Source organism: Salvelinus sp. IW2-2015, linkage group LG8 (genome assembly GCF_002910315.2).
Source record: "Salvelinus sp. IW2-2015 linkage group LG8, ASM291031v2, whole genome shotgun sequence".
Classification (NCBI taxonomy): Eukaryota; Metazoa; Chordata; class Actinopteri; order Salmoniformes; family Salmonidae; genus Salvelinus; species Salvelinus sp. IW2-2015.
Genome location: NC_036848.1, coordinates 2001926 through 2021621, shown reverse-complemented (window position 1 = coordinate 2021621; position 19696 = coordinate 2001926). Strand labels below are relative to the sequence as shown.

Genomic DNA, 19696 nt, shown 5'->3' with positions numbered 1-19696 from the left:
GGGTGTTCTGGGGCTAAGACTGCAAACTCTCCTTCCAGACTCATATCAAAACATCTCCAATCCAAACAATATCAGAATCGGTTTCTATTCCCAACAAAAGCTCCTCACTCAGCGCCGCCAAACTATACCCTAGTTAAAACTGACTATCCTAACGATCTCGACTTCGGACGATGTCATCTACAAAATAGCTTCCAATTACTCTACTCAGCAAACTGGATGCGTTTATCACATGCCATTCGTTTCTGTTACTAAGCACTTACGACCCACCCTGCGACCTGGTAGCCCTAGTCGGTGGCCTCGCTACATGGTTCGTCTCAACCCACTGCTCCAGTATCTCACAGGAGCTAAGGAAAAGTGCCGCCTATCTCAGGGTTCACTGTCCACGAGGCTTACAGCCACCCGCATGCACCGGCGTCCCAGCAGGTGGAGTCTCACTGATTCATCCCTAAAGCACAAACCTCATTTGGACGCCTTCCTTCCAGTTCTCTAGCTGCTGCGACTGAACAGATGCAAAAATCTCTGAATTGGTGGAGACGTTTATTCTCCCTTCAAAATTTAAAAATCTGCTATCCGGAAGCTAACCGATCGCTGCAGCTGTACATTAAGTCCGATCTGGTAAAACTTACCCACCCAATTTAACCTACCTGCACCCCCACTACCTGCTTTTCATTATTTAATTTTCTGCTCTTTTGCCACACCAGATCTCTTCTTGCACATGATCATCGTGATGATTTATCACTCGCAGTGTTAATCTTCTAGAATTGTAATTGATTTCGATTTATTGCCTACCTCATGCCTTTTGCACACATTTGTAATAGATTCTCTTTTTTTCTACCATGTATTACTTTTATGTTTACTCCATGTGTAACTCTTGTTGTCTGTTCACACTGCTATGCTTTATCTTGCCAAGGTCGCAGTTGCCAAATGTAGACATTGTTTCTCAACTAGCCTACCTGGTTAATAAGTGAAATAAAAAAAAAATAAAAATAAAAAAATGTAGTACGCTGCCAACCCACAGCTCTTGCGTCCCTCCCCCAACAGCGCAGGGTAGCCTACTCTACATCAGGGAGAGGGTCTTTAGAACCTTGAGATAAGGGTTGCACCGCCTTTCCTCTACCCAGGAGCCGAATGTTTTTTAGGTCTCACCCTTCTGCAACTGAGCCTGTACTTTGTCAAGGTTTTTGATCAGTGAACCTTCATAGTCGGGTGACCGATAGGGCCAGATAGCACTCATTCTGGCTTCCATGCACTGTTGTTGACTGTTAATTTTGAGTTTTAGGTCGCCATGATGATCTGCGATGTTCTGTGTCCGCTTGTGTGTTCCAGAGTAAGAATCAGTGTTTTGATCCAGATAAGTTTGCCTTTTTCGGATTGATTGATTTTTTAGGTTCGTTGTTACTTAACGCACTACACAGGTCATTGTTTATACTTCACTCGTCCAGCTGATGAGGACTCTTTCTTTCAGTCAGCCTTGGCATTGCGGCTTGGTAGTTGAATATGGACGGCGTTCACTGATATTTTAATGAGTTTCAAAACTAATTTTCTCTTTGCTTGAGTTTTATTATTTGTGATATTGGCCTAATCCCATGCAGGTGTGTTCTCACATAGGAGTCTATCTGCAGCAGGTCATGGGGGTGTTTGTCAATTAGTGATATGAACGCATAACACAGTTATGGCATAACAGATCAGCGAGGTCATAATTCCAGGTGGGCGTACAGGATAGACAGGTCTCGCATCAGCCAGATAGGTGGCAAGGGTAGTATCGCAGTACATAGCAGAGGGAATTCCACTGTTGGCCAAAGTTCTCGGTAGGATCGCGTCAGGTGCATGGCAGTAACAGAAGGCTGGCAAAGATAGGACAGGCGATAGTACAGGGGTAGTATCAATAGGGGGCAATCAGGGCAGAGTCAGGCAGGTAGGCAGGGTAGCAGATAGGTGGGGCCAAAGGTACGAGTTAAGCGGGTCAGGCTAATCCAGATAGGTGAGGCAAAGTCAGGATGTCAGGCAGCGTTCAGGTCAGGTAGGCAGGGTCAGTAATCAGATAGGTGGGGGCAAAGGTACAGGATTCAGGCAGGTCTCAGGGGCAGGGTAGCAGGCAGGTCAGTAATCCAGATAGTGGGGGCAAAGGCTCACAGGATAGATCAGGGCAGGTTCAGGGTCAGAGTAGGCAGGGGTCAGTATCCAGATAGGTGGGGCAAATAGGTACAGGATGTCAGGCAGGTTCAGGTCAGGGTAGGCAGGGTCAGTAATCCAGATAGGTGGGCAAGGTACAAGATTCAGGCAGGTTCAGGGTCAGGGTAGCAGGGGTCATAATCCAGATAGCGGTGGGCAAAGTACAGGATGTCAGGCAGTCAGGGTCAGGTAGCAGGGTCAGTAATCCAGATAGGTGGGGCAAAGGTACAGGATGTCAGCAGTTCAGGGTCAGGTAGGCAGGGGTCAGAATCCAGATAGGTAGAGGCAAAGGTACAGGATGTCAGGCAGGCTCAGGTCGGTAGGCAGGGTCAGTAATCCAGATTGGGCAAAGGTTACAGGATTCAGGCAGGCTTCAGGGTCAAGGGGTAGGCAGGGAGTCAGTAATCCAATAGGTGGGGCAAAGGTACAGGTATAATGACGAGGCCAGAGATCGTCTAGAGGCTCAGGCTAGAGACAGGGGTCTTGTGCAATTCCAGATAGTGCGGCAAACAGGGATACATCTATCATGATCAAGGGCAGGTGTGCAGCCCGGTTTTCATTGGTACAGCGAGGGGGTCAGCTATACTCGAGCGCATTAGCGTACGTCATCTCAATATTCATAAAAAATAATTCTAGATTGAAATACCTATGTAACAGATGTAGCTAAAACGAATGAACCTGCTGTCAATGAACCAAAGTGCACCTATGGCAGCGAGGTAGTCGGCAACATCCACAAGCATAAGCATCAGTTATAGAGACACAGATAGTAGAGTCGCCAATCAACGACCTCCAGTTCACGGAAGAGGTATGATTGCAGGGTCTACAGATCAATCATGTTTACTTGTACAACGTAAAGGTGTGTATTAGAATTATTTTGTTGTATTAATGCTATTTAATCTCTCCTCAGACTAATATTATTCTGTTTTCCTGTGGGTACCTTTGCCACTGTGGTTCCACCCCCTAGTTCTCCACCCTTGACTCCCATAAAGAAAACCAAGGCCCTGCGCGGACCACCGATGTCTTGCTCACTTGGAACAAGGATAATGATGTCAGGACAGCGTTCAGAGGTCAGAGCAGCTATAGCGTGTCAGTTGCATACTCCAGACTGTGTTGGCGAAAAGGATACACAGGCAGTGTCGGGCACGGCACTTCAGGGTTTTCAGGGAGGTAGGCAGCGGGTCAGTAATCCAGATCAGGCTCGCGGCAAAGGTTACAGGATGTCAGGGCAGGTTCAGGGTCATCGGTACAGAATCAGAGGGTCTGGCAGTGAAGTCGCAGAGCGGTGGCCTGGCTCACAATGCATACACGGACTGTGCTGCATCAGGATATCAGTGGTCAGGGTTTAAACGTGTAGGTAAACCCTCGCCAAGTGCAGCCCGAGATCATCCCCAGCGCGCCTAGAGGCATGCGCAGACATGGTCCTGGTGTGTTTACTGGGGCTTTTCAAGTTAGCAATGCCTATTCCCAGTCGTCTGTTCCACCACATGCCCAAGAGGGCCACCATTGTTTCTGTGTCCCAAGTAATAGCGAAGGTAACTGGAGGCTAAATGGACTATCGCCCCGTAGGCACTCACTCTCGTCATCATGAAGTGGCTTTGTTGAGACTAGTCAAGGCCATTCACCTGCACCTAACCTGACACCTAGACACCACTTCCAATTTGTCTTCCCGCCTCGCAGATAGCGTCCCAGGACGACGCAAACGCTTCAGCAATCATACTGCATACCTGCTCCTTATACCAACTCTGCGGACAAAGAGCGATTTAGAGTGATGTAAGTATATTTCTGTTATCATTGCACTAGCTACGCATTCTCTAACACCCATACGTACCCTCAAACTCGTCATAAGCTGGTCGAGACCCCGGCGTCCTCGACCCCCGCTCTCTGGTGCACACTACGGTCCTGGACTATTCCTTGACGGGCCGCCCCCCGAGGTGTCAGTGGTAGGTTAAACACATCCGCCACCCCGATTGATTCGCAATATGGTCCCCACAAGGGTGCGTTCTGAGCTGCTCCTGGTAACTCACTGTTGCACCGCATCGACTGCGATGGCCATTGCACGCCTCCAACTCAATCATCATGTTTTGCAGATGAACTACAGTGGTAGGCGTTAATCTAGCAACGATCGACAACGCCTACAGGGAGAGGAGAGGGCCCTCGGAGTGTTGGTGTCGAAAAAATCGCCTTCACACTCAACGTCACCAACAACCAAACTTCAAGATGCGTGGATTCAGGCAAAGCAGAGGGACGGCCAAGCCACCTGTACTCCTACATCCAACGGGGAAGCAGCGTCAGACGTGGGGTGCAGATAAAGTCGCAGAGCATAAGGGTGTGGTGTCAATTAGAGTTACCGTGACTGCTGGAGCGACCAGGCTCTCACGGATGTGCAGGGATAGCGCAACTGAAGCGGGTTCGTACGCTCAAACTCCCAGACTAGTCGCACCGAGGCGAAAAGAGGTACACAGGTGGGATTGTCTGGTAGAGACTCGAGGGTACGAGTGGTAGGCAGGCGCGGTCAGTATCCTAGACTAGTGGGCACCACAGTCGCTTTAAGGATAGATACATACGGCAGGTGCAGCGTTGCGAGGCTGAGACCAATGTCTGGGCTTGTCACCCAACAGACACTTCACAAACGTTTGATCAGCAGCACAAAGTACGGGGTCAGTCTCCATTGCCAGACTAGCTGGGGGTGGGATCAAAGTTCATTTACACGCGACTGTCAGGTAGGGGGACTCTCAGGGTTGGCGGGTCAAAGGCAGCGGTCTGCAGTACATCCAGATACGTGTGGCAGAGGGCTACAGCGGCACTAGATGCAGGCGGTGGTGCTGTCGTATTTGGGTCCCAACGCTAAACGCGTGCACCGGGAGAGGCAAAACACCTGCCACTCCAGGGACCCCTTACCACCACCGAATGTTTCACACAGGAAGGGCCACAAAAGATCCATGCGCAAGGAGGTCAGTCAAATCCAGACCTCAGCTGGGGCACAAAGCGAGACAGGCTCGTTCACAGCAGCGTTCAGGTGGCATGGGTGAGGCAGGGTCAGTAATCCAGATTCCAGCATGCGGAGCAAAGCGCTCACCACGGCTGATGTCTACGAGCAGGTTTCAGGTCAGCCGCCGTAGAGCAGCGGGGTCAGAATAATCCAGATAGCTCGGGCAAAGTACAAGGATGTCAGGCAGGTTCCAGGTCAGGGTAGGCGGGGTCAGTAATCCAGATAGCTGGGGCCAGGAAGTCCCAGGATGTCAGGGCAGGCCTCAGGGTCAGGGTATCTGAGGCTAGAGCGGCTCAGGTCAGATCCATAAGTCAAGGTGCTAGAAACGGCTGCGGACGAGGACATGGGGAATAGAAGCGGCAGCAGACATTCCTATCTCAAGGCCCATCAAGGAGGTACAATAGGGTATGATACAGGCAGGTTCAGGGCTCAGCGAGGCACGTGGTTACTCACCACACGAATTTTATCTGAAGTAAATTCGCAGATCTGGTGGGCTACGCAAAGGCTACAGGACGTACATCTATGTCCCAGTGGAGTCCTACGGGTAGGCAAGGGGTCTCCTAGCAACCCTTTAATAATAAATGGTAATCGTAATAAATGTTCAACATAGCCCCTTAACCAAAACGCCCTATTTAAGGTTGACTTGTTCCAGACAATTAGCTCGGTCGTGACAATGGCCTATACAGTGTGATCGCTTCATAGGCAGGTTCTTATTCTCGCGGGTTCAGCGGATCGGTATAGGCAGGAGGTGAGCCCGTCATTTAATGCCATCGATTAGCTGGCGGCATTTATTGGTCTTACAGGAATTGTAAGGTCAGAGTTCAGTGTGTTCAGGGTGGCAGAGTAGATCAGACTCCTAATCCAGCATTAGCTGAGGGCAAAGGTGCAGGATTGTAGGCAGGTTCAGGTGTCAGATAGGTAGCAGGTGCGTCAGCTAATCAATAGCTGGGCAAGAGTAACAGGATCGTCAGGCACGGTTTCTCCAGTTTGGCGGTCCCAGGTTAGGGCAGATGGTCTGTGACCATCTCAGATTTTCGGGGCAAAGGTCCGGTACAGGATGCCTCAGGATCTCAGGCGTTCTAGCGAGTTCAGGGTATTGGCCCAGCTAGGGTATGTCGTAATCCAGTATGTGGGGCCAAGGTTACAGAGATTGTTCCAGTGGTCATCGCTTCATTGAATGGTTTCAGCCATGGTGTTAGGCCCGTACGGTGGTCATATAATTCCAGATTTAGCTGTGCAAACCCCTACTAGGGATGTTTCAGGTCAGGTCTTCGCCGCGCTAGGCTCCAGAAAAGGGTCAAAATGCACGGTCAATTAGAAAACAGGAACAATCGAGAAGACACGAAACATGAGGGCGAAAACGGGTAGGCGGTGGTGAGTCAAAGACATAAAATGAACTGACTAGACAAGAGACGAGTAATAGTAGTATGTTTAGACTTTGACAACAGGGAGATTAATGAGTGGATGAGTAATAGGGTGTTAAGTGGCACAACTTATGCGAGGGGATGAGTTACATCAGCAATTAGTTTACCGCAGGTGCGTAAACAAGAAATAACTTAAGTGAGGTGTGATCTTTGTCCCCAATTTGGTTGCAAGATATTTGTTACGCCATAATCATAGATCATCAAATGTTTAACTATATAGTCACTAGAAGTCACCAATGGTTGCAGATGTCTAATTGCGAGTTTTCTGTAGCTCGAACACTGCGACTTTGATTAACAATAGTGCTTCTACCTAGTTCCAACCGTCAGGATTGTTGTCTAAGTTAGTAATTTCGAACAAGATCATTAGGATTTGGACAAATAAATGACCATATCACATAGTTTTCTTGCTGACAGACTACCTGGACTTATACACCAGCTGTGAAAGGATGCAACCCAGTGAAATGAATAAGACATATGTACTCAGAAAAGTATAATGAATGAGGCGGATGGCCCGAAGGGCGCATAGGCAAGTGCAGCTAGGTGGTATAGCAGTACAGTTATCTACCATATAGCAGATTGAGTTAATTGTCGGGGGCGCTTAGTAAACAGATTATATAAAAGTGGATTTTTAAAGTGGCTAGTGATTACACTTTATTAACATTACATTTTTTATCTTATTAAAGTGGTCTAGAGCATGAGTCCAGTATGTTATGAGCAGCCATCTCAATGTTAGTATGGCTGTTATAAGATCTGATGGCCTTTGAGAGTAGAAGCTGTTTTCAGTCTCTCGGTCCCAGCTTTGATGCCACCTGTACATGACCTCGCCTTCTGAGATGATAGGGTGAGCAGGCATGCGTTCGCGGTGTTGTTGTCCTTGATGATCTTTTTTGGCCTTCCTGTGACATCGAGGTGGTGTATGGTGTCTGGCAGGGCAGGTAGTTTGCCTCCGGTGAAGCGTTGTGCAGACCGCACCACCCTCTTGAGAGCCTTACGGTTGTGGGCGGAGCAGTTGCCGTACCAGCGTGTGAACAGCCCGGACAGGTGCTCTCGATTGTGCATCTGTAAAAAGTTTGTGAGTGTTTTGGTGACAAGCACCAATTTCTTCAGCCTCCTCGAGGTTGAAGAGGCGTTGCTGCTACTTCTTAAACCATGCTGTCTGTGTGGGTGGACCATTTCAGTTTGTCTGTGATGTGTAGCCGCAGGAACTTAAAAACTTCTCCACATTCTTCCATACTACTGTTCCCGTTGCTGGTGGATAGGGGGCTGCTCCCTCTGCTATTTCTTGAGTCTCCGACGATCATCTAATGATGTTTCACGTGATCCCACGACTTCCACAGTGTGAGGTATTTTCGTGACACCACACTACGAGGGCACCTCACCCATCCTCCCTGTAGGCCCGTCTCGTCGCTTAGTTCGATTCCAAGCTACCACTGTTATGTCATCTGCAAACTTGCATGACTATGAGTTGGAGGACGTGCATTGGCCACGCCCAGTCATGGGCTGGAACAGGAGTACAGGAGAGGGGCCTCGAGAACGGCACCCTCTCGTGGGGACCCCAGTACTAGCGAGGCAAATGGCCGTAGGAGATGCTTGTCTAACCTACCCCTCTAACCACCTGGGGGGCTCGGCCGATCAGCGAGTCCAGGACCATAGTTGCAAGGGCCGGGTCGAAGACCACGGGACGGTCTCAGGGTCTCAAGCTTAATGACGAGTTTGGAGGGTACTATGGTGTTAAATGCTGAGCTGTAGTCAATGAACAGCATTCTTACATACGTAATCCTCTTGTCCAGATTGGTTAGGGCAGTGTGCAGTATGATTGCGATTGCGTCGTCTGTGGACCTATTGGGGCGGTAAGCAAATTGGAGTGGGTCTAGGGTGTCAGGTAGGGTGCAGGTGATATGGTCCTTGACTAGTCTCACAAAGCACTTCATGATGACGGAAGTGAGTGCTACGGGGCGATAGTCATTTAGCTCAGTTACCTTCGCTTTCTTGGGAACAGGAACAATGGTGGCCCTCTTGAAGCATGTGGGAACAGCAGACTGGGATAAGGATTGATTGAATATGCCCGTAAACACACCAGCCAGCTGGTCTGCGCATGCTCTGAGGACGCGGCTGGGGATGTCGTCTGGGCCTGCAGCCTTGCGAGGGTTAACACGTTTAAATGTTTTACTCACGTTGGCTGCAGTGAAGGAGAGCCCGCAGGTTTTGGTAGCGGGCCGTGTCAGTGGCACTGTGTTGTCCTCAAAGCGAGCAAAGAAGTTGTTTCGTTTGTCAGGGAGCAAGACATCGTGGTCCGCGACAGGGCTGGTTTTCCTTTTGGAGTCAAGGGGTGGAACAGGGGGTGGAACAGTGGCAAAGGTACCCACAGGACAAACAGAATAATATTAGTCTGAGGAGAGATTAAATAGCATTAATACAACAAAAATAATTCTAAACACACCTTTAGTTTACAAAGTTAAACATGATTGACTGTAGACCCTGCCACATACCTCTCGTGACTGAGTCGTTGAATTGCGACTCTACTTTGTCTCTATACTGATGCTTAGCTTGTGTGATTGCCACACCTCGCTGCCATAACGTGCATTTGGTTCATTGACACATTCAATTCGTTTTAGCTACATTTTAATAGGTATTTCAATTAGAATTAGTTTTTTTATGAATATTGAAGAGTGCAGGGCTCATATTGCAACCCTGGAGAACGGCTCCACCCCTGGTTAAAGAATTCTGTTATTTTCTTGCCAATTTTGATGCTGCACGTATTGCCATTATACATTGATTTAATGATGTAATATGTTTTACCCCCTACACCACTTTCAATAACTTTGTAGAACAGTCCTGTATGCCAAATAGAATCAAATGCTTTTTGGAAGTCGATAAAGCAAGCGTACATTTTGGTATTATTTTAGTGGACATGTTTATCTATCAGGGTGTGTAGGGTGTAAATATGATCAGTCGTGCAATGTTTTGGTATAAATCCAATTTGGTTTTTACTCAAGACATTGTGCTTTTTAAGGAAGTTTAGAACTCTTACATTTATAATACTACAGAAAAAGTTCCCCAAGTTACTGTTCACACAAATGCCTCTGTAATTGTTAGGGTCAAATTTGTCTCCGTTCTTAAAGATTGAGGTTATGAGTACTTGATTCCAGATGTCAGGGAAATAACCTACACTCAGGATCAATTTAAAGTTTAAAGTTGACATTTTGCACTAGTGAGTCTGAGCATCTTATTTAGGATCTGCATCCTTTTTTAAATTTGAGGTCCTGAAGTTTTTTATAGAGCTCCTGATCAGTAATTGGGGAGTCCAATGGATTTTGATTTTCCTTTAGAGATTTTTCTAATCCATTCAATTTCTTATGAATTTGGCATTGTTCTGTGTTTGTGTCAATTTGAACAGTGTTTTAAAATGGGTTGTTCATATGTCACTAATTCCTCTTATTTAGATTTTTTTGTATTTTCTTGTGTTTATGGACTCCTCAATTAGTGTCAGCTGCTTGCTTTTGTACTGTGCTTTTTTGGTTCTTAGTGTACATTTATAGAGTTTTAAAGTTTTCCAGTAATGAAGGCGTAATTCACCCATTAGGTTCGTCTCTGAGCATTTGGTTTGATAGGTTCTAAATGTTATCCTTATAATTTAAAATCTCTCTCTCTCTCCTCTCTCTCTCTCTCTCTCTCTCTCTCTCTCTCTCTCTCTCTCTCTTCTCTCTCTCTCTCTCTCTCTCTCTCTCTCCCATAGCGTTGAATGAGCCCACTATAGATTACGGCTTCCAGAGGTTACAGAAGGTCATCCCAGACATCCAGGAGACCAGGAGAGACTACCTAAGGTCATACCACCACACACACACACCACACACACACACACTTACACAGGAGGAGGAGGGAGGAGAAGGGTAGGAGAGGTATACAGGTGAGCCATCATGGTTCAGTCAGCTGGGGATCGAAGAACTGCCCAGCTGGGCTTTATACTGACCACACACACATATTTGTGCGCCGGGCTTGATTGCTCGTCCAGCCACTAGAGACAGCGGGGGAGGGGAGAGCAAACAGTGTAGGAGTTAAGAGAAAATCACCTCTCCCTCACTCTGGTCATGTCTGGTGTAAGGTCTGGAAAAAATCAGCACTCCTACTGAGATGCTGATAAAATACGGCCCCTGATCTTTAACTAACACCCCCTGTATCTCCTCCCCTTCACTCTCTCGCTCTATATATATATATATATATATCTCTCTTTTCCATCCCCCTCTCTTTCCTCCTCCAATAAACGAACAGCGGTAGGTAGGTAGCACAGGAGGTTGGTGGCATCTTAATTGAGGAGGACGGGCTTGTGGTAATGACTGAAGAGGAATAGGTGGAATGGTAACAAATACATCAAACACATGGTTTCCATGTGTTAAATGCCATTTCCAGTTGCTCTGTTTCAGCCATTTTATGAGATGTCCTCCCCTCAGCAGCCTCCCACAGGTAGGTAGAGTAGGTAGCGTAGGTAGGTAGGTAGGTAGTGTAGGGTAGGTAGGTAGGAGTAGAGGTAGGTAGGTAGGTAGGTAGGTAGGTAGAGGTAGGTAGGGTAGGTAGGTAGGTAGGTAGCAGGCGCAGGTCTGGTTGTTCATTTCCACTCTATTGATCTGAGTCTTTATTGAAGCTAACAACAATTTGTTTGTTGACCGCGCTTCTGGCAACAACTGGACTGTATCACTGCAGAGAAAAAAGATAATGTGTTCCAAAACGGTACCCTATTCCCTATGCAGTGCCACTACTTTTGACAACAGTCCATTGGATCAAAGTAGTGCACTAAATAGGATTAGGGTGTCATTGGACATACACTCAGTATTAACTTGTCCCTTTATCCTCTGAAATCAAGGTGTCCCCCCGACTTATTATACTTAAAAAAGGGTCTTAAATTAGTCTTCCCTCCTGTAAATTCCATCTGGCTGGTGGCTAGGTTCCATCTGGTTTGTCAAGGTTCCGTCTGGTTTGTCAAGGTTCCGTCTGTGTGGCTAATGATTCCGTTGACCGCCAGACGACAGCAGGCCAGAGTCTGGATCAGTTCCCTTCCTGTTATATCAGCCCTCACAGCCTTACAGGAAGAGTCCCTACCACTCACACACACACACACACACACATACACACACACACACACCATATGCACGCACACACACACACACACACTCCAGAAATGTTTACCGTAAGCGGTACTATCTATGGACATAGAGCAGCTAACAAACATTTCTGGATTATCTTTTAGAGTACTCTGGACCCCAGTCCTCATAATCACTTTTACAACTCAACAGACCCCAGGACTAAACAAGACAGACAGAATAAGGGATGAGAGAACGAGAGAGAGAGGGGGGGGAGAAAGAGAGAGAGAAGAGAGAGAGAAGAGGAGGGGGAAGAGAGAAGAGAAGACATAAAGACAGAGAGAGACAGAGAAATGAGATGGGAGAACTTAGGGGATAACGATACTGAGAGAAGAGATGGGAGGAGGAGGGAGGAGGGAGGAGGAGGGAGGAGGAGGGAGGAGGAGGAGTGCTCTCCTCTTTATAGCACACAGTGGGGGTTTTGTCTGTGCCCGTTAATACTCTTTCCTCATTTCCCCTTCCTCCCCTCCTCTCCTCTCCTCCCTCCATCCGTCCATCAGTCATCCCTGGGAGGCATGGCGTTGAGGAAAAGAAGGAACGCAAGGAGAGGAGAAGAGAGAGAGCATACATACTAAAGTTCCACTTATATCTCCCTGGGACCCCATGTCTCTCAATCACCTAGAGCGGACTGACGAGATAGACTCCACTCTCTATCTACCCATATTCACCCCCCTATACATATATCTTTCTCTTCTCACTCTCTCTCCTCCCGCTCCCCCTCTCTCTTGTATACATCTAGTGAATGGGGAAGTAACACAAAGAAAGCAGAATTCCCAAATTGAGTGAATTTAGCACCTTTGACAGCGCTCACACTCTTTATTGCTTTTGCTGACCCTCCTGGCATGTCCTGTGTGTGTGTGTGTTGTGATGTGTGTGTGTGTGTGTAGTTGTTGTGTGTGTTGTGTGTCGTGTGTTGTGTGTGTGGTGTGTGTTGTGTGTGTGTGTGTGGTGTGTGTGTGTGTGTGGTGTGTGTGTGTGTGTGGTGTGTGTGTGGTGGTTTTGTATGTGTGTGTGTGTGTGTGTTTCAGGGGCTGATTGGAAAGGCAAGTATGTCGGAGTGAGAGCACACAAATGCTCCGTGCTTGTCTAACCATCTCTCACACACACACACACACACACACACACCACACACACACACACACACACACACACACAATTGTTTTGTATATCGTTTAGGTGATATGGGGTTGAATAGGATAATCACAAGGGCAGACATTAGGAACACCACATTACAGACTACTACAAATAACAGTCACATGTTTGGGTATACAGGTGTGGGTTAAGCATTGGATGTATAGGCAGGCTGTGGAGTGATCATAGCAGGCTGATGAAGTGTCATAGGCAGCTTTTGCAGCTGTGCGGCTGTGCGGGTCATAGGTCAGCTGTGAAGTGTCATAAGGCAGGCTGTGTAATGTGTCATCAGGCAGAGCTGCTTGCAGGCGTGCTTCAGCCTGCCTTATGACACTCCACACTGCCTATGACACTCCACAGCCTCCTGTTCAGTGTGTCAGCAGTAGATTGTAGTGTGTTTAAATTGATGGTTTGGTGATCCGTTGAGAAGAGGTCAGATAGTTGACAGTTGGAAGGTGGTTGAGAGTTATTGGAGTTAGACGAGGGAGATGTGAGAGGTTAGACTGTGGGAGTATGAGACAGGATTGAGAGGTAGTCTGTTGGGGAGAGTGAGAGACAGGAGTTTGAGAGGTTAGTCTGTGGGATTAGTAGCAGGATTGAGAGGTTCTGCTCATGTGGGAGAGTATAAGGTAGACAGGATTGAGAGGTGTAGATCTGTACAGGATTGGAGTGTATGGTAGATGTAGACAGTGATGAGAGGTTAGTCTGTGTGGAGATGTAACAGGATTGAGAGGTTAGTCTGTGCGGGAGATGTAGACAGGATTGAGAGGTTAGTTGAGGGAGATTCAACAGGAATTGCTTTGTTGATGGTTCAATGTGTGGAGAGAGAAACTCGTGGTTTTATTCAGAGGGAGACTCTACTCTTCTCGCACACTTTTTTGCAATACTGCTAGACTAAATAACATGGTTGGATCTTGCCCACATTCTCTTCTTCTCTCTTCTCTCTCTTTCCACCCTCAATACCTGCATTCATAGCACAATGTGTATATAAAATGGAGTAAGTTCTCGTGAAGGGTTCCCGTATTACAAACCCCCCTCCTTTCTCTCTTCCTCACAGGAAGTCATTCTAAAGAGATCGCAGACTTCGGTAGAACGTCTGTTACGGGGCACACCAACAACCAGGTAGAACAACAAAACACACAAACACACACAACACACACACACACACACACAAAATGTTCCCACACATGCAGGGAAAACACAGTATCCCCATCCTTCATGCTGACATGTGAGGAGTGTTAGGTGGGAAGGGGAAGTGAGGAGAGGACAGAAAACATGTGAAGAATTCTATTAACCAATTCTGCCTCTCTCGGCAGTATCTTTAATTTATTTATTTTTTATTTTTAACCTTTATTAACTAGGGCAAAGTCAATTAAGTTCAAGTTCTACTACAGACAAGCCTACCAAGAGTCAAAAGAGAGACAAACAATGCAGTATGACAGCACCACGTGGGACAACACAGCCATGTTAGCAACACAACATGACAACAAACACAGTAGCAACACAGGCCATGGGTAGCAAACACGGAACATCGACAACAACACAGTAGCAACAACAACATGCACAACAACACAGTAGCAAACAGCAGGGTAGCAACACAACATGACAACAACCACAGTACAACACAGCATGGTAGCAACACCAGTAGCAACACAGCATTGGGGGGGGGGGGGGATAGCAACACAACATGACAACAACAACAGTAGGCAACACAACATGGCAAACAAACACAGTAGCCAACACAGGCATTGGTAGCAACAACAACATGACAACAACCACAGTAGTAGCAACACACATGGCAACAACACAGTAGCGAACACAGCATGTAGCAACACAACATGACAACAACAGCAGTAGCAACACCAGCATGGTAGCCCCAACACAACATGACAAAACAACACAGTAGCCAACACAACACAGTAGCAACACAAACATGCAACAACACAGTAGCAAAAACACAAGATGCGTAGCAACACAACATGACAACAACACATAGCAACACAGCAATGCGTAGCAACACAACATTGACAACAACACAGTAGCAACCCACAGCATGGTAGCAACACAGTAGCAACACAGCATGGTTAGCAACACAACAATGAAACAACACAGTGCAACACAACATTGGCAAACAACACAGTAGCAACCACAGCATGGGTAGCCAACACAAACATGAACAACAACAACAGTTAGCAACACAACATAGGCAACAACACAGTAGCAACACAGCATGGTAAGCAACACAACATGACCAACAACCACAGTAGGCAAACACAGCATGGTAGGCAACCACAACAGTGGACAAAACACAAAGTTAGCAAACACATGGCAACAACAACAGTACGCAACACAGCATGGGTAAGCAAACACAACATGACAACAACACAAAGTAAGCAACACAACATGGCAACACACAGTTAGCAACACAGACATGGTTAGCAAACACAACATGACAACAACACAGTAGCAACACAGCATGGTAGCAACACAACATGACAACAACACAGTAGCAACACAACATGACAACAACACAGTAGCAACACAACATGGCAGCAGCACAACATGGTAGTGGCTCAAACATGGTACAAACATTGTTAGACACAGACAACAGCACAAAGGGCAAAAAGGTAGAGACAACAAACATCACGCAAGGCAGCCACAACTGTCAGTAAGAGTGTCCATGATTGAGTCTGAATGAAGAGATTGAGATAAAACGGTCCAGTTTGAATGTTTTTTGCAACTCGTTCCAGTCGCTTGCTGCAGCGAACTGAAAAGAGGAGCGACCCAGGGATGTGTGTGCTTTGGGGACTTTTAACAGAGTGTGACTGGCAGAACAGGTGTTGTATGTTGAGGATGAGGGCTGCAGTAGATATCTCAGATAGGGAGACGTGAGGCCTAAGAGAGTTTTATAAATAAGCATCAACCAGTGGGTCTTGCAGATGAYGAGTTTACAGAGGAGTATAGAGTGCAGTGATCTGTCCTATAAGGAGCTTTGGTGGCAAATCTGATGGCCGAATGGTAAAGAACATCTAGCGGCTCGAGATCACCATTACCTACCGATCTCTGATAGCGTGGGTAGAATGGTCATCTGAATCAGGGTTAGTTTGGCAGCTGGGGTGAAAGAAGAGCGATTACGATAGAGGAAACCAAGTCTAGATTTAACCTTAGACTGCGGCTTGGATATGTGCTGAGAGAAGGACAGCGTACCATCTAGCCATGTTCAAAACTAGGTCAGGGGGCAAAGAAAGTTTGTTGGATACAACAAACAAAAAAAGCATTTAACACAAAATCTGGGGAGGGGCCAGCTGAGTATAAGACTGTATCATCTGCAAATAAATGGATGAGAGAGCTTCCTACCGCCTGAGCTATGTTGTGGTGGGGCGGGGGGGGGGGTTCAGAACTAGGGATCGAACCCGGGTCTGTAGTGATGCCTCTAGCACTGTGATGCAGTGCCTTAGACCGCTGCGCCACTCAGGAGACCACATTCTATTCTTTTCTATTCCGGTTCCGACATGTCTCTCTCAGGAGATGATTCTGAAGCGGGCAGCAGACATGGCAGAGGCGTTGTACACAACGTTGCCACGCAGCCACAACCAGCTGACTGGGATGGGCAGCGGCTCCGTCCACGCCGGCATGATGGCCGTCAACTCCTTCCCCGGGTCAGAGGTCACACAGATAGCCAATCAGGGTGAGCCAAAACACAGGAACCAGGAATGTACATGGTTTTTGTGTAGTGTATGAAAATGACTTATCTGTTTTATTTTTCCTCTCATAATTATCTTTTTCTCTGTCTATCTCTTGATTTATCTTTATTTATCTCTCTGTCTCTCCTCTCTCTTTACCCTCAATCCCATCTCCTCTCTCTCTCCTCTCTCTTTTCCCCCAATCCACCTCCTCTCTCTCTTCTCTTTTCCCCCAATCCCACCTCCTCTCTCTCTCCTCTCCTTCTCTCTGTATCACTCTCTCCCCCCTCCTCTCCTCTCACTACCGCCCTCCTCTCCTCCCTCTCTGTACTCTCCGCCTCTCCCGATTCCGCCATACCTTCTAGCTCATCCTCCTCTGTCTCAGCTCACTCTCCCTTCCACTCCCGCCAGACCGCCAGCCTTCTCTCCTGTATCCCACCTCTCTCCCCCCTCCTCTCCCGCGCCTCTCTCCCCCTCCTTCCACTCTCTCCCCTGACTCCCATGTCTCTCCTTCCTCTCTCTACCTCTAGGTTTACCAGCTAGGAAAGTAGCAGGCCAGTGCATCTCCTTCGATGGCTCTACGTGTCCCCACCCCCCCACTCCAACAAGCAAGACCACTCACAGCTCTTTCTCGACTCAGCCATGAACACGGCTACACTCAACTCTGGCCACTGGCACCCACGCTTACGGAACCTCCACCCCAACCTTCCTCTCACCGCAACGGGTCCCAGCCCACCAACCTCACCACTCACGCTAGTCGAGTACCACACTTACAACTTGTCCCAACTACACACTAAAGCCCTCCACACTCATATGACCCCTTATACCATTGAGTGCCCACAATAAAAACACTCCACACTAACTATCTACGCCCAGTCATTGAGCCCTAACCACTACCTAAACCCTCCAGCCATTACTACCCTCGTGCCCTACATCCGCAATGCTCCTTCACAGTAAATCGCCCTATACTGTACTTCTCGTAAATTAATAAACAATGGTTTAACGAAAGATAGGAATTGCACCAAAGACGGGAGAAGAGCAGTCTATAGAAAGTAGAGAACCAAAGCTCACAAATGAAACGAAGAACGAAAAAGGGCAGTGGAATAAACCATCCAGGTCTTTCTTTAAGGACACCCGCTCTTATCGGTGTTGTTAAGAACAAGACCTGTCATGAATGGCTTCATCTCTTCCTCCTTCCCAGCTGTTCTGCTTGTTCTCATTCTCTTCTTCCTCCCTCCCCCTGTCAATCTTGCTCTCGCTTCCTCCACGGATATGGCCTTTGGTTCTCATTCTCCTCTCCTCCTCCCCACTGTCTTCATACATGGCTGTCTATTCCTCATTCCTCCCTCCCCCCAGCACTTCTGAGTAATGGTCTGTTCTCTCTCTTTCCTCTCCATCCCCTAGCGTTTTATCCAAATGGCTGTTGCTGCATTTCTTCTTCCCTCCTCCCCCAGCTCGTTCTATTGGCTGTTCTCATCTTCCTCTCCCTATCCCCAGCCGTATTACTAATGCGCTGGTATCTCATCCTTCTCTCCTCCTCCCCCGAGCTTGTCTATAATGGCTGTTCCTTTCATTCTTCTATTCCTCCTCCGCTCCCCAGTCTCCTTTCCATAATGGCCTGTTTCCTTCATTCTCTCGCTCCTCCTCCCCAGCGCGTCTGTCTACTGCTATACCCTGGCCTCGTCCTCCATCTCCTCTCTCCTCCCTCCCCCCTCCTATCATTAACAGACACGCTTAACTCTACACCATTCCACCTAAACTGAATCCTTGACCAAGAGACAGCAAATTCTCCCTAACTTCGCAGCCTCTTTGCATCTCTCCTGGAGATGCTTAACACGGATTTGAACATGCTCAAACGGCGCCCAGCGATGACAGCCCACGGAACACAACTTTAATTCAAACACACCCACCAGAGAGGACACGCATGCACTGCCCAACTGCCTCATCCAATCAGCCACACGAAACACACACACACACACACAACAACACAACCAACACACCACACACACACACACCACCATCACACACACACACACCACACACCACCACACAACACACACACACACACACACACTACACAGACACTTTTGATCAATACCTTCCTGCTGGCCGGCTTAGTACTTCCAATTGTTATTAATTGATTTGTTAGATCCCCTTAAATGGATTATGTCTGCGTCCCAAAAGGTGACTAATTCCCTACATACTACACTACTTTTGTTCAGAGCCCTATGTGCCTTGGTCAATGTGCCTTGGTCAGCCTATCTAGGCTGTCATTTGGGACGGGACTTATGACTTTACGTGCTCGTGGTGGGGTTTGTCAGGACCGGCAGAGCTATAAAATGTAACTGAACACATTTTGTGTTTTGGGAACCTATCTCTTGTAATGTATCCACAATGTTCCCACAACCTAATTAAATGATCTGGGAACCTTTAAAGAACTCAAAGGCTTCTCTGTCAACATTCTTGCAACATCAAAGGAATGTTTTGTGCACCCTGATWCAAACATTATCTGAATGTTAGCACAACTGGACAGTTGTAGTGTTTTGAAAACCTATATCTTGTCATATCCCCACAAYGTTCCCACAACCTGAAGAAACATTCTGGGAACCTGTAAAGAACTAAATAAATGTGTTCTAAGAATATTCTTACAACTTCAGGTTAATGTTTTATACAAAAATGATATAATCATCACTGTGACTGGACAGTTTTTGTGTTATGAGAATATTTACCACAACCTAGCTAATGTTCTAGGTACTTTCACAGAATAAATGTTGGTTTACTGGGAAAACGTTACTGCTACATTGTGTTATTACATTACCTTSAAACCTAATKACAGCTTTTGGGGAATGTTCTGTGGTGGYTGWTACAGAWGYTGTGCACAAGGATATTTCATTTAAAACATTTTATTTTTAAATAAAATTGTTATCATACTAATTGTTAGATGAAGCCCTAACTAATGGGAATCTTAACTAATGTTCTGGGAATGTTCCCAGTTTGCTGGGTTGTCTGTAAGATCTATAACAGCTGAATTGAGTCCTGTTGTCTGTAAGATCTATAACAGCTGAATTGAGTCCTGTTGTCTGTAAGATCTATAACAGCTGAACTGAGTCCTGTTGTCTGTAAGATCTATAACAGCTGAACTGAGTCCTGTTGTCTGTAAGA

The 19696-nt window shown here is 47.1% G+C and overlaps 1 pseudogene; it reads left to right on the top strand.

Moving 5' to 3' along the window:
• LOC111967078 (transcription factor COE1-A-like) overlaps positions 1-19696 on the top strand; it is a 65172-nt pseudogene that overhangs the window by 43964 nt on the left and 1512 nt on the right.